The following is a 13,539-nucleotide window of genomic DNA, read 5'->3' as shown; positions in this document are numbered from 1 at the left end:
ACTTTAAAGTGCAGCAACTTGTATGGACTGTACATAAAATAACATTTGATTGATTGATTAAATAAGACAAATCAAATAAAATGAGACAGTGTTTCTCGAACAATGTGTCATGGAACAATAGAAGATCCTTTAAGATATTGTGGAAGCAAATTGGTATTTGATTTTTAAATCCTGTGATCTTTTGTGTAACTTTGGGAGCCTGGAGGCGGTATCATCTTACATAAGTCGATGTGTGCGAGTCAGAGAGACAGCACTCTCCTGTCTTCTGCTGACAGCTGGAAGAAGTACATGTCAGTTGTTTCTGACATACTAGTGAAGAAAAAGTTAAAGGTCAAGAACATAAGATGAATCCCATTTAACTTCTGCACCTTTTGTGCGACATAACGGTTAATGATACCGGCTGCTCTTTGAAAAGTTGGACTTTCACACATTCTTTTTCCAGATGACTCCTCTGCCGTGTTTCCCATCCTCAGAGCTGATTGGAGTTATAGGCCTGAGAGAGGAGCTGGATCATTTCCTTCTTCTCTATCTCACTTTATCTTTGTCTCCGACACCTCTCTTCCTGCCAGATTCGTGAGCTGAACATGGAGAAAAAATCCTGCCGCCACGCTCCCATACATACAGGGGTGGAAGTGGGGGGGATTGTGAATTGGCTCTCACTTTCAGAATGAATCTCTGTTTTTAACAACTGAACAAATCCCCCTCCTGCAGAACTTCTACCTCTCTCCTCACCTCGCCTCTGCCGTTTCCTCCTGCATTTAGACGTTTCGGTGACTCTTGATTTCCGTGCTCGACCTTCTGCGCCGTTGATTTATGTCCTCCTCTCCTGAGACAAAGGCTGCACAGAGCCCGAGAGGTGAAAGGCTACTCCATGTACATACACAGAGGTATGCAACGCTGCAGTTCCCCGCAGCCCCCACCGCCTGCTTAACCCTGTTCTCCAAAAAGGCCTGCGCCATATATCATCCGTGCACCACCTCGAAAGTAGGTCAATAAAAAGAGAGTTTGGACTGCAGTTCTCAGAAACTAAACTGGGACGTCTTGGAGGTGAGCGTGGACTGGGCCAGTGAACATGACCTGGCCTAGTGCGGCATTAATGTTTCCAGGCCATGCTCTGAAAGGAAGGAAACATACTTCACTTGGAGATGTTCTTTTACAAAGTTTGTTTTAGTTCTTTAAATTACATTTTTTTATTTCAGGCACTTGCAGGAACTAAACTTCTGTAGTTGCTGCCTCTTCTTTAGCATGCACACACTATCAAATAAAAGGCAAAGCCTCGTGCTGACATGAAACGTGTATGTGTACAAAAATACAGCAGGTAAATCACCGAGCAAAGTGACAGGGACGTGGATTCACATTGCGATGCAGAATGCAGTTTGATTTTCAGGAGTGGGTTTACTTTCGGACTCAAAATATTAAGGCTACTTCTCTGTTTACACAAGAGTTCTGGCTCCGTATGAGTTTTAATCCCCGTTCATACTAACACACATATCTCGTGACCACCACCATTGTGAAGAAGGAAGGCATATGAGCATCCTGGTGGACATTGTCACAGATTGCTTAAAATAATAGCTCGGCCAACAGCTTTGCCAAACCTCTGTTTTAATGGCTATAAAATTCCGGAGTAGTGTGGATGCCAGGCGTATATCCGTGGCAGAGTTGATGGGATTTCAAACAAAAATGTAGTAGTATGGATCTAGCCTAGAAATTGTAGGATACATGGAGGAATATGTTTTTTTTTTTTATTTTTATTTTTTAACTACATGTGGGACCCCCTCAGGCTGGTGACTAAAATAGCAACACTTTTGCTTTAAGAAGTTTGTTTTGCTATCTGGATTTTTTTTTAAGACACGCGTTAAAAAATGCGCAACACGGCCACGTAGTTCAAAACCAGAGCTGCTGAATTTAGGCTTGGATTCAGGTCAGACTTCCGTCAAGAAATGAGGATTTCAGACTTCACAGCTGTGAGCTTTGAAACACGTGAGACCTCTCTCCCTGAAGACGACATGACTTCAGACTTGAAGACAAAAACATTTTAGCTCGTAAATACCTGGAACAATACTAAAAATAAACTGTGGCTGCACAATTGTCCTGTTCCTCTGTTTGAGTCCTTCGCCTTATTCTCAGGCTGCTTGTATTCGCTCTCAGATGTCTGCCTCTTCCTCTTGGACCTTTGTTACTATTACGTTGCTACTTTTTACTACTGTTACTGTTCAGCCAAGCTCAGATCATTAGCCAGCATCGATTGGGTTTTATTTTAATGGTGCTATTACTTTCTTCATTAACATTACCAATTAAATTTGAGGAAAGAGATTGCACCGTTACAATAAAACACGATCCATGCTGCCGATTCACTTAACCTGGTTAAGCTGTAACGGCGTGCAGTAAGAGGTAAAGCAACCAAGCTCGTAATAAGGCAGTGGCGATTTCATTGGTCAACATTATACCTGGCATTCTATTGGTTGGGGAAAACAACAACAACAGCGAGAACAGAAACCTGAGAGCAGAAGTGTCATACAGTTACATACAGAAGCTATGCGTGGAAAGGGACTCAAACTGAAAAGCAGGACATTCGTATCAACAGCATTTCTGAGTGCATGCTAAAAAAACAGCAAAAACAGTTTTGAGCAGGAGCAGAGCAGATTTAAATATGAGCGGGGGGGGGGGTAGAAGGAAGTCAAGACAAAGTGTGAGGTAAAAAAAGAATGAAAGATCAAACTCTTAAATAAAGCTGGCGAGGAAACTATGTATACTTGGTCTCAAATGACTTGAGAGTTCACTTGGATTTGCAACATAGACTTTATATAAAGATGAACGACGCACTTTGTCCCACTATCCGGAAAGGAAGCCAAAAACACCCCTGATTTGGATTTGAAGACAGAGTCTGCTTGCTGGGATGGAGCCACTGTAGCAAGGACCCGTCAATAAACACAGTCAAGCAATCATGAGTCAGTCTGAGTCTCAATCATGACACTTCTCCCTGTATTTTTATCATCAAAAACCTAATAAAACCCCAAACACTTGAATAAACTAACTAAATAGATAAGTTTGTTTTTTATTGTTATTGACTTATTTATAATAGTCAATAAATAAATAAAGAACTAACTAAAATGACAGAAACATCTTTGAGAAAATTGTATTTAACGTGCATTTTTAATTTTTAGTTTTGTCCATGTCCCATTCACTTACACGGAGGAGGCAGGATTTATGACCTATACTGCAGCTGGCCACTAGAGAGAAATCTAGACACGTTGGCTTGATTTTCGGATTGTCATGGTTTGCAAGAAAAGACAGTTTTCTATAACAATGTGTCAAATGAAAATGAAAGTGTTCATCATAGAGGATAAGCTATGATTAGTTGTGCGGCCTGTGACTGTACTGCCTTGGTTCACTCCAGCAGCTCTCATAGTGTCTTGTTGTAAAGTTAATGGAGCATTCAGCTGCTAAAGAATAAAGTATTTTCCGCTGGAGTTGGTAGAAACCAAAAACACGACTAAAAGAGTCAAATGAATTATAATGTAGTTCCATAGTAGCCGATCATGATGTTTTATCTCAATGTTTTTGACAATAAGTTGAAATAAACAGCCTGTTCTGCAGCTCTTACACACACACACCACAGGCACCTATACAGCATGATTACAGTGATTTCTCAATGCACAAGTATAATCCAGGTACAATCAAGCCCAGAGGAACTAAGTTTAGTTTGATGTTTCCCCAGCGTGGGCAGGAGTAATGCACCATCAGCTCTCAGGTGTCTGACGGTCCACAGGATCAGATGCCTTGGAAGAGAGGAATTAAAACAAAAAAAAAAGGAGGGATGAAAGAAAGGAGAACATTGAAATGGCACAGGGAAGCTGAGACATGACACATGCAGAAATACTTCCGCCCTTGCATTCCTCTTTAATGAAGACCAAGCAGGAGTGTTGGTCTCACACAGGTAGAGCTGTCAATCTGTTGGTCTTTGGTGGCCATTTAACAAAGCACAACTACAGGAGTCTGCTTTTACTGAAATAAAAATATGGAGAAATAACTCCCTCACTCGCTTCTGGCTGTGTTCGGTGAGTCAGCCCTGACATAACATTCAATTTAACTGATTTAATAAAGAAACCAAAATGACATTAAGAGGAAGCTGCTTTGCAAATGCATGCGGGCGGAAAGGGCGTGCACGCCGATAGCAAAACTCACATCGCTGATTCTTTTACTACCCCTGCACATTAATTATGAGCATTATCTCAGCATTCCAGGTTTCCCATACATCTTTGCATCCCACTCCGAGTGGAGACAAGAAAAAAAATGCTGTGGCAGGCGCCGGCTGTTGTTTGAGGCTGAAACCTGATTGGAGGTCCTTAATGCGGTGTGGTGGAGATGAGGAGAGGATGAAGAGAAGAAGGGGAGGGGGTTTCACAGATGCAGATCCCATTGGGCTCTGTTTTTGAAAACGCTCATCATCTTCCATCTGGGCCTCATTGAACAGAGAAACCTGAGTATCATCCCAGTTATGCAACTCAGTTAAACCAGCTCAGACCTCCAAGCAGGAGAATCATCAAAAACATCTTTACATGAGGTGATCGTCCACATCCACCTCCAGGAGGTCGCGTATCAGAGGATCACCGCTATCTGTATTCGGGGACGGCTCAAAGATTGAGTGTCCTGGTTAGCTTTGCGGGTGAGCTAAAGGTCAAAAGTAAGAAGTTCTTGGTCCTAACTCTTTGGACATGGGTGTTAAATTCTGGGTCAAGGGCTGATGTTTAGGGGTCAGGGAGGATGTTTAGTGTTTAGAGACCGAGTCCAAGCCAGTGTAGACTATGAGTTGGGCTCCCTCTCCACAGGCCTCAGGAAGCGACAGGAGAGGTAGTTGTGTTTTTGGGGGTCTGTATGAGTTCTTCCTTAGTGGCAGTAGGTTTATTGTTCTAGCGAAAGGGGAGAGGATTGATTCCTATAGGTAGCAGGGGAGAGAGCCGTGTGCGGCCCGAGTGTCTGGAATGCATTACATATCCGTCTCCCAGTCGAAAAATACCTCACCTCACAACATCGCACTCCCCATGTGGTCCGGCTCGCTACACGGGCTTCATGTTACAGAGGGATCAAGGAATCGCATGCTAACAGGCCCTGGAACAGCAGGCGCTGGGGTTCTGATCTTTTAAGCGTTCAAATGGTAGGAAACATTTGTGATGCTCATGGAGGATTGTTTTCTATTGACAGGAGAGTTGTACCACTGATAAAAGCTCTTTGTCATCAACAGAATCTGAACTCACTCAACAAATACTAAGTGCAGAGGAGAAAAATGTACGGGAAGAAAATCAAAACAAAAAGGTATTTGCAATATACAATCCACAGTCAGGAGTTCATCCATCACTTTTTACTTTGAAAACAGATCAGAGATATACTTTTTTATTTTCCATTAGAGGGAAATGGGCCACTTCAAGATATGTTGGCATCCTTCCTTGAATGTGTATGTGTGTATACAGTATGTGTAAATATACTTCTCCGTACATGTTCAACTTACAGCTGTGTGTAAATAATCTTTACCTTCTGTTGTATTATTCACACATAGATGCTCACCATGCAACTTTTTCATATCTAAGGTTGTCGTGGTGGGTGGTTCTGCTTGAGCATTTGGTGCATGTGTCTATTACAATATTAAGTGCCTTGTTGCAATTTAAAAAAGAAAAAACTCATTGTAAGATCCTTACCACATCCAAATTACAGTTATTGGTTTCTAACAGACCATCTCTTCCTACAGGCCATGAAATGTGAACCGTGTCTGTTTTCATATTCTATGTCATGATACCCCACAAGATGGTTAAACCAGCTGCCAGCATTCTCTCAATGAAGGTTAACGCTTTAGCTTTGAAAAATAAAAGCTTCCTCATCATTGTTGGTTCCTGTTATGTGCTGATCAAGGATTTACACAAAATATAAGACTTTTGCAATTAAACTGTTGATATGACGGCATTGAATTAATACAGCTGGCTAAACAAATGGGGTGTGGCAAAGTCAAAGGAACTAGCCAGGGGGGCTAGCCTGGCTGTGTCCACACCAAGATGGACGACGCATCTTCACTTTCTCCCCTTTATCAAACATATTCCTCATGCGGGTGCTGCCATCTTGCCTGGTTACATTATTTAGAGCCAGAGTCTGCACAGTAGTGATTGTGCGATGGAGCTGCAGTATCGCGATCCTGCAAATACACCCACTTGACCAATCATGAGTCAATCTTAGCTGTTATTCATAATGTCTCAACCTGTTTCAACAAATGTCAGAATAATATCAGAAACATGAACACTTCACACATCAAGGTGATATAAGCTACTTGACAGAAACCCTCTTTGTAAAAAAAAAAAAAAAGTTTATTACTTTAGTTTGAACTGTGTCCAATTTGATAAAATGGAGGGGCGGGGGTTTATACTGAAGCTAGCCACCAGGGGGATATCACAATCTTTTTGCTTCACTTTTGGCAAACTGTTGAACAGATACACCCCTTCCTCAATCCAGTGCTCCTTCAGAAGCCCCACCCCCACATTAATGGGTGCGTGTTCCAAATTGGGCAACAAATTTGACAATTGGGGAAACTGACCAAAAGAAAAATTGTGGCTTATTCCGCAGCCTCTTATATCATTGAAAGTGGGTACTCTAAGGGAAAGCAAAAGTTTTAGTATGAAATGTCCTGCAATAAACAACGTGCACTCAAAAACATCATCCAAACACAACAGAGTAAAGTAGAGCGAAAGCATAGATTGTTTTTAGAAAACCACAGTGACAGAGGAGCGGACCATACGTTTGTAGCTAAGCTAATATGGAAGGTAATTTTACCTGGCATTGCATTTGACTTAGCTATTTTAACGATGGACCAAGCTACGTAGCTAATGGTTTTTATATTTAACTTCAGAGGGTCAAAACAAACTGCACTTTCTTAATTTTTCACAAAGGTTGCCCTGATACTGCACTGACCCAAGATGACGCAATGGAAATGTGCTTAATTTAATCACTGTGAGCATGCAACTGAGAAATATGTTTATAGATGGGCATATGCAGAACTCACCTTATGCGTACAATGTTTAAAAGTTTCGATATTTAGATTCTTATCCATCACGCGATACCATCAGGAAGGAATCTCATTGGTCCCAAATTCATTCTGCAGTGTTACTACAAGCCCAAACATATGGCCAGAAACAAGCCCTTTCTTCAGCAAGAGATGGTGTGGTCCCTACAGAGCCCTGATCTTAACGTTCATGAAGTCAATCTGGGATTACATAAAGAAACAGAGGACACTGAGGCAGCCGGGATTCACAGAAGAACTATGGCAAGTTCCCCAACTTACTTTGAGCAACCTACCTCCCAAGTAACCTGGAAAACTACAGGAGAAATGGTGCTGTTTAAAAGGAACAGGGTGGTCACACCGAATATGGATTTGATTTAGATTTCCTTACTATTTATTCCACCTTGTATGAAACTTATGACATGTCCACTTTACTTTTGGTACATAAAACCTTTGCACAGTACTGTATATAATTCAAAACATATCAATTCATATCACATGAATTGAAATGGAGAGGCTGTAGTGTTAGGAAATGTACCTTTTTGTCTGTTCCCCGCTCTCTGTGGTTTCCTCTTTTCAACTGCCTAAGGAGATGGCACTCGTCAGGGTGATGAAATGTATTTAAGATAAAAGACAAAAATAAGCTTTAGATTTTTCTCAACTATTATCTACAGAACTCCCCAGCACATGCATTTTATATCAGACTCTGTATAAGTACTGTTGCCAGTGGTTTGAGGGCCGTGCGGTGCAAAGAAGCAGCTGTGTGCCAGCTGTGAATGGCTCCGTGATAGGAAGGAGGATGTTTTAGAGAGCTACCTGGCCGTGGGCAGTCTCCATCCCTCCTGACATTTCTGGAATCCCTTTGTACACAAGCACTTCATCTCAAGCCAGTGAAGTTGCTCTATTGCCTCCTTTAGCCTTTCTAAACCACTTTTATGGCAACTCATCTAAAGTTATCTGGGCAGGAAACTGCCAGCTACAAAGGTCTGTGATCACAGCCGCACTTTTAAACCATTCATCACACAACGTTTGGACCTTATAATTCCACTGCTCAATGCTATATGATTGGGTTTTGTGATGCTTTACAGTACGAATCACCAAGACAGTGAGAAAATGCTGGCTGTTTTAAGATAATTTAAGACATGCACTGAACTCCAGATAATCTCCTGAAATTATTCGAAGGGTTTGTGGGTGAGAACGCAAATGGCCGAGTCAGTTTCTCCTGCCAGCCCCCAATTTAAAAACTCATGTGAGAATACAGTGGGAGATTCTCTGATTATGGATGGTTGCGTTGCTGATGTTTCTAACACGCGATGAACGCAAAACCTGAAAAAAAAAACCCAATACAAATACCACAGGATGAAAAAGAGGAGCCAAAAACGTAGAGGACAGACTCTGATGAAGATCTCAACTTTAAAAGAACGAGATTTCAGAGCTCATGGTGATAAAGGCAGACGCTGGTGTCGTGCTATGAATAAAAAAGTGCCTCACCACCCCTTGCCTAAAGCTACAGAGATTTTTGTGTTGTTGTGAACTCGTTTGTCCGGAGAATCTCATTCTTCATATCTTAACGGCAAACTCCGGACCCCCCCCCCCCCCCCCCCCCCCCCACACACACACACACACACACACACACACCTACATATACACATACACTTAGGCAGAGCCCCATCTGTGTAATGTATAGGCTCATTCTAATCCAAACACCCTCAGTGGCTCAATCAGCGCTCATATAGAGTGCCAATCTGTTCTTCAAAACATGGGGCCCAACATGATCCAAAGGCTACCAGCTTCTTTTGATTTATTATTGTGAGAGATCAAGACTACACACACACACACACACACACACACACACACACACACACACACACACACACACACACACACACACGAAGAAACACAGGCACACGATGACCACAATCCTGAACGCAGCTGCACATGTGCCATGTCAAAGGAGGTCTCAAATGAATTGGTCAATTGTTGGTAATCATGAGATCTATATTTCCCCTAAAGCACCAACAATCTGGCTCACATTAGGCTGTCCAGGGACAGAGAGCGCTCTCAGGGAGATACCTTGGGAGTGAAATGGCTGCCCCGTCCACATGTAGCCTGGAAGTCTGCGAGACAAAAGCCTCTTCTGTTGTCTTGTGAATCACAGCCCCGCTTCTGTATTGACCGTGCCATGTTAAGGGGAGGGGGAATCGGAGTTGCCAACCCTCCACTGTGGGCACTGAGTTATTATTACTTAGCTACGCTACCATATTAAAGCTGCAGGCTTATTTTGGGCTTCACCAGAACACCATGTGTTTGCCACAACAAAGTGCGTGTGAGTGCGTCAAAAGAACAATGGAGGCTGTATTTTTCCCAACCCTGCAGATTTAAAATCCACTAAAGGAGGGAAGGGAGCAACAGGTGAAACATTTCAGGAGGAAAGGTTTCAATTGAATATATAAAACATTTAAAAAGTTTAAAAGTTCTAATCTGTCCAGTAGGTTCTAATCATGTCAGTGGAGCTCGGTTTGAACACTGTGCAACATTGTCTCCCTGTGAGGCCTGCATGATCGCATTGTGTCTGTGGCCTGGACGTCCTGTCTCCTGCATTCTTCTCCCGTGTCATGTTACAGGAGCTGTCTCAGCAGGGAGCCCATTGGGTTCCCTGACAGGCTTTTGATTGGGTTTAATTGCTCCAGTGTTGCGGGTTAATGAGCTGTGCATTCAGTCGTGTTCTGCGCTCACAAGCAGAAAGATCTGGAACGGTATCAAATACATTTACATTGCAAAAGGTGCTGTCCAGAGAACTGTGCATACCAGAGCTCAAGCTGTGCAGGAATTTGTTAACCAGAGGTGTACTTTATTTACCGTTACTCAACACGTGAAGTTATGATTAACAGTAAGTGCCAATTCAACATTTCCTGGTAATCGGATATGAAGAATAAGAGGAAATGGTATTAAATCAATTACAGGAAGTGGCGTTATCACCTGGCTGGGACACAATAAAAACTTTTCATGGTTTTGATAGCTAGACTTAGTTTTATAAAAGAAATTGTCGACCACCAACTAATGCGCATTGAAACAGTGTGGTTTACGTTTGCAGAAATTACTTTAAATAGAAATAACTACAGAATGGATTTCCTTAAAATTTTGTAGAAATTGAACATTCACATATTGATATTGCTGCTCTTACACAGAGACTTGTGATTGTCAACAGCATGAATCCTTTGTGGCATTTAGACTTACATTAGCACAAGGGGCTTCCCTTTTGTGAACAGGTTTATACCTCGTGCACTCAACATATGTCAATAATTTGCGTTTTGGACTAATATGTGCAACGCTAATGATATTCCCATCAGCCTCAGCTGCACTGTATTAACTAAGGGCTCATTTGAAAATACAAACATGGTAAGCAAACATGACTACTTAACATGCTCATGTTAAAATGTTGCACAAAGTACAGATGTGCTCAGAACAGAATCACAGTTGCTAGCATTGCTTACTTACTTTAAGTTTTCCAATAACAAAATTTTACCTCTCTCCTCTCCAGCCTTAACTAAACAGTGTGAGACCCTTTTGAGCTGCTCACGTCTCGTATTAAACATGTCCAGCCTGTGATAAGGTTTCATGAGTAAACTTTTAAAGTTGTCACAGGCCAAAAGGTTGCGAACTACCATTGTAGAACATTGCTGTTGACATATGAACATTTCCTTCTTCGCAGTGTGATTGAAAGAACATTTTGGTTTCCTGTGTTTGAAAAGTATGTGTATTTTTTTTAGAACCATGCATCTGCTATCTGCCTTGGATCTGCAGGGCCTGTTTGGCCAATGCCTTAACCAGCATATTGGAAAGGTTTCTAAACCCAAACAACTGTGGAGATATCATACCAACGTGACATCCAGGGTCGCCACCATGAACATGTACAATAACAATGTGACAGTGTGTTGGCAGTAATACAGTACACCAATCCGCACCATTTGACAGAAATGTTTGATACACATTCGCTCAATGCAACATGGAGCAAAACCACTCAAGTCTTATTAAATCAATTCTGGAGCTTGTGGGAAAGTGGACGACTGAACCAAATCCACATTCCTGCACCTTTCAGGGCTGAACTGTCTATTCCTGAGTGAAAAATGGAGCACAAACTAGTTAATGTTGGTCTGACCACATAATGGAGCCAAGTCCTCAATCAGCTTAATCTTTCCCCACTTTTCACCCAGCACATCTCAATCATCCTAGACCTTTCTGTCCCAACCTTCTCATTCCCAGCAGCCCAGGTATCACTCAACACATCCAGGCTTTATCCCCCACCTTCAATTTGGCTTTATTGCCGTACTGGAATTCCTGGTATGTCCACAGGCACACCCATCCTCTCCATCCACACACACACAATAAACAATGCAAGCACATGCCTGTGCTTGTCCTAATGGTTTTCCACAGCAAAGTGAGTTCTCAGTGGCAGACCTGGCACCGGTACATGCAGACGTGGTCAGATAGGGTTTAACCAAGCCTCTGTCCCAGCCCCAGCCCTGGGGCCTCATCTCTGTGTCTTTTCACTTTGAGCAGGTGGTGCCTGGAAGCTGAGTTCCAATCTGAGATTTCACCTCTGCTTGCTCCAACTCGAGTTCACCCGGAGAACTTTTCCTTTGTGTTGGGTGGCACTGAGGAATCATGTTGCCGGTTTGAAATATTCATGCAGCGCCAGTCTTGATGAAAAGACGCATTCTTCTTGCTCCCACCTCTTTTATGCTGAGGAAGTGTGGAAGTGGGCTTCGCTATGGGGCAGAAACAGATCCAGCAACTCTAGGGGCTGAGAGTCCGATATCCCAAAGTGAATGCATACCTTTCGATGCACACATGCCTAAGCACACTCGAATGTAAAAAAAAGTTGTTCTTTGCATACACATGTGCACGCATATTCATGCTTTGCGCGCTGGAAATGATGGATGATGTGCATGAAATTCTCCTACACTTTACCTCCCCTGCATCACCTCTCAGTGGGAATAGGTGGAGGTTCTCTTACATTTTAGATGTCTCATGGGAAACGTAAAAAAAAAAAAAAAAGCCAACATGTGGTTCACATACGGCCTCAGCTCGGAAGTTTACTGTCCTAATAATATTGCTAAACAAATTGCAAGTCAAACAATAGTGCTCCGGTTCCACCCCCCCCCCCTGTTTTTAAAGACAAACAAATGGCACACACTTTCTGTCATCTGTGGACTGTTCTGTACGGAGGCTAAAGACTCAGATGTTCCATCTCAAGAATCATGGAGGGATTTAGTTGTTGCTTGTTCTCGTTCATAGACAAATGTTTCAGTGAGATATATCGTTCCTTTTGGGACACTTGACTGAGACTCTACCAGAAAGAAATCAGGATGGAGAGGTCAACTTTTCGTGATCCGAAAGGTTTAAACTCAAGATAAATGTATCCAATAAGAGAAATCACATACTTCAGATGAAACATAGTTAAACTGATGCCAAACTGAAAGTGAATACCTCTGCAGAGCGATATCAAAGAGAGATCTGTCAGAAGATAAAAGCTGCAAACAAAAACCTGAGGCTTTGTGTTCTTCAGTCCACATCATCAGTCACCACTAAAATCTGCATAAGACAAGAGTGTTTGTTAATACACGTGTGCATTCTTGTGCCTGTACACAGTGTCCTCACAGCACCTCAGCTGCTTTGGGAGGTGCTTGCTAGGCTCTCTGTGCACCGTTGACTCTGAAAAGCGCCACTTCAGTGGAATAAGCCTAGCCTGTCATTAGCGAGCATGGCACAGGCATGCTGTTTAACCATCAGTGAGGAGTGGAGCTACGGCACCAGGCGCTTCCAAGAACAGCAAGGACTGCAATGCCCTCTGTTTGTAGAAGACGTACACAGTACGGGGGTGAGGGCAGCAGATTTTACACTCATTTGACTTTCATGTCAAAGTTTGACGCTTGCCCCACGAAAATCGGTTAAACTTTAATTCCTTTTTTCTCCATTACCATTCCACACTGTCCCCTTTCTCCCCGTTTTCAAACCACACACTCCTCATTGATTGACGGCCCATTGGACCCTGGTCTCCTGAGCAGCCGTACGGCATGTTTCACAGGGTTGTGGGTGACATGGCGAGTATGGACGAACGCACTTGTGACGCAGGCTGGCCGGGGGAACTGTGGAGTCGGTGTCTCTGAATTACAGAGTAAGGCTGAAGGCGCGCTATAGCAGCTAAACCACCTCATTAGGTCGTGGTGACTGCATTTAAGCGGCATTTCCTCCGTCACACGTCCAGAGAGGCCGCATCAGACATGGTGATTAACTGCAGAATAAACACGTCCATCTTCGAGGTCTCGGTTCTCCGCCATGCAGCACGAACGGCAACACAGTTTACTGTAACAACCGACCAAGAAACACTGGAGGCCCCCCCATAAGTAATAAACCCACGGTTTGGAAAATTTACAACATTTGGCCAGCACTGTGTGGCAAAACAGGGAACGGAGTGTGTTTGAGTTCACTCGCAGTTT

General features: G+C 42.9%; 1 long non-coding RNA gene across 1 annotated transcript in view; it reads right to left on the bottom strand.

Moving 5' to 3' along the window:
• LOC117763050 overlaps nucleotides 1-8,915 on the bottom strand; it is a 29,755-nt gene extending 20,840 nt beyond the window's left edge. Inside the window, exon 1 of the long non-coding RNA XR_004614113.1 lies at nucleotides 8,864-8,915. This is a non-coding gene — a long non-coding RNA (uncharacterized LOC117763050). The remainder of the gene's footprint in view (nucleotides 1-8,863) is intronic.
• Nucleotides 8,916-13,539: the final 4,624 nt, after the last annotated feature.

This window comes from Hippoglossus hippoglossus, chromosome 6 (genome assembly GCF_009819705.1).
Source record: "Hippoglossus hippoglossus isolate fHipHip1 chromosome 6, fHipHip1.pri, whole genome shotgun sequence".
NCBI lineage: Eukaryota > Metazoa > Chordata > Actinopteri > Pleuronectiformes > Pleuronectidae > Hippoglossus > Hippoglossus hippoglossus.
This window is presented reverse-complemented; position numbering and strand designations above follow the sequence as displayed.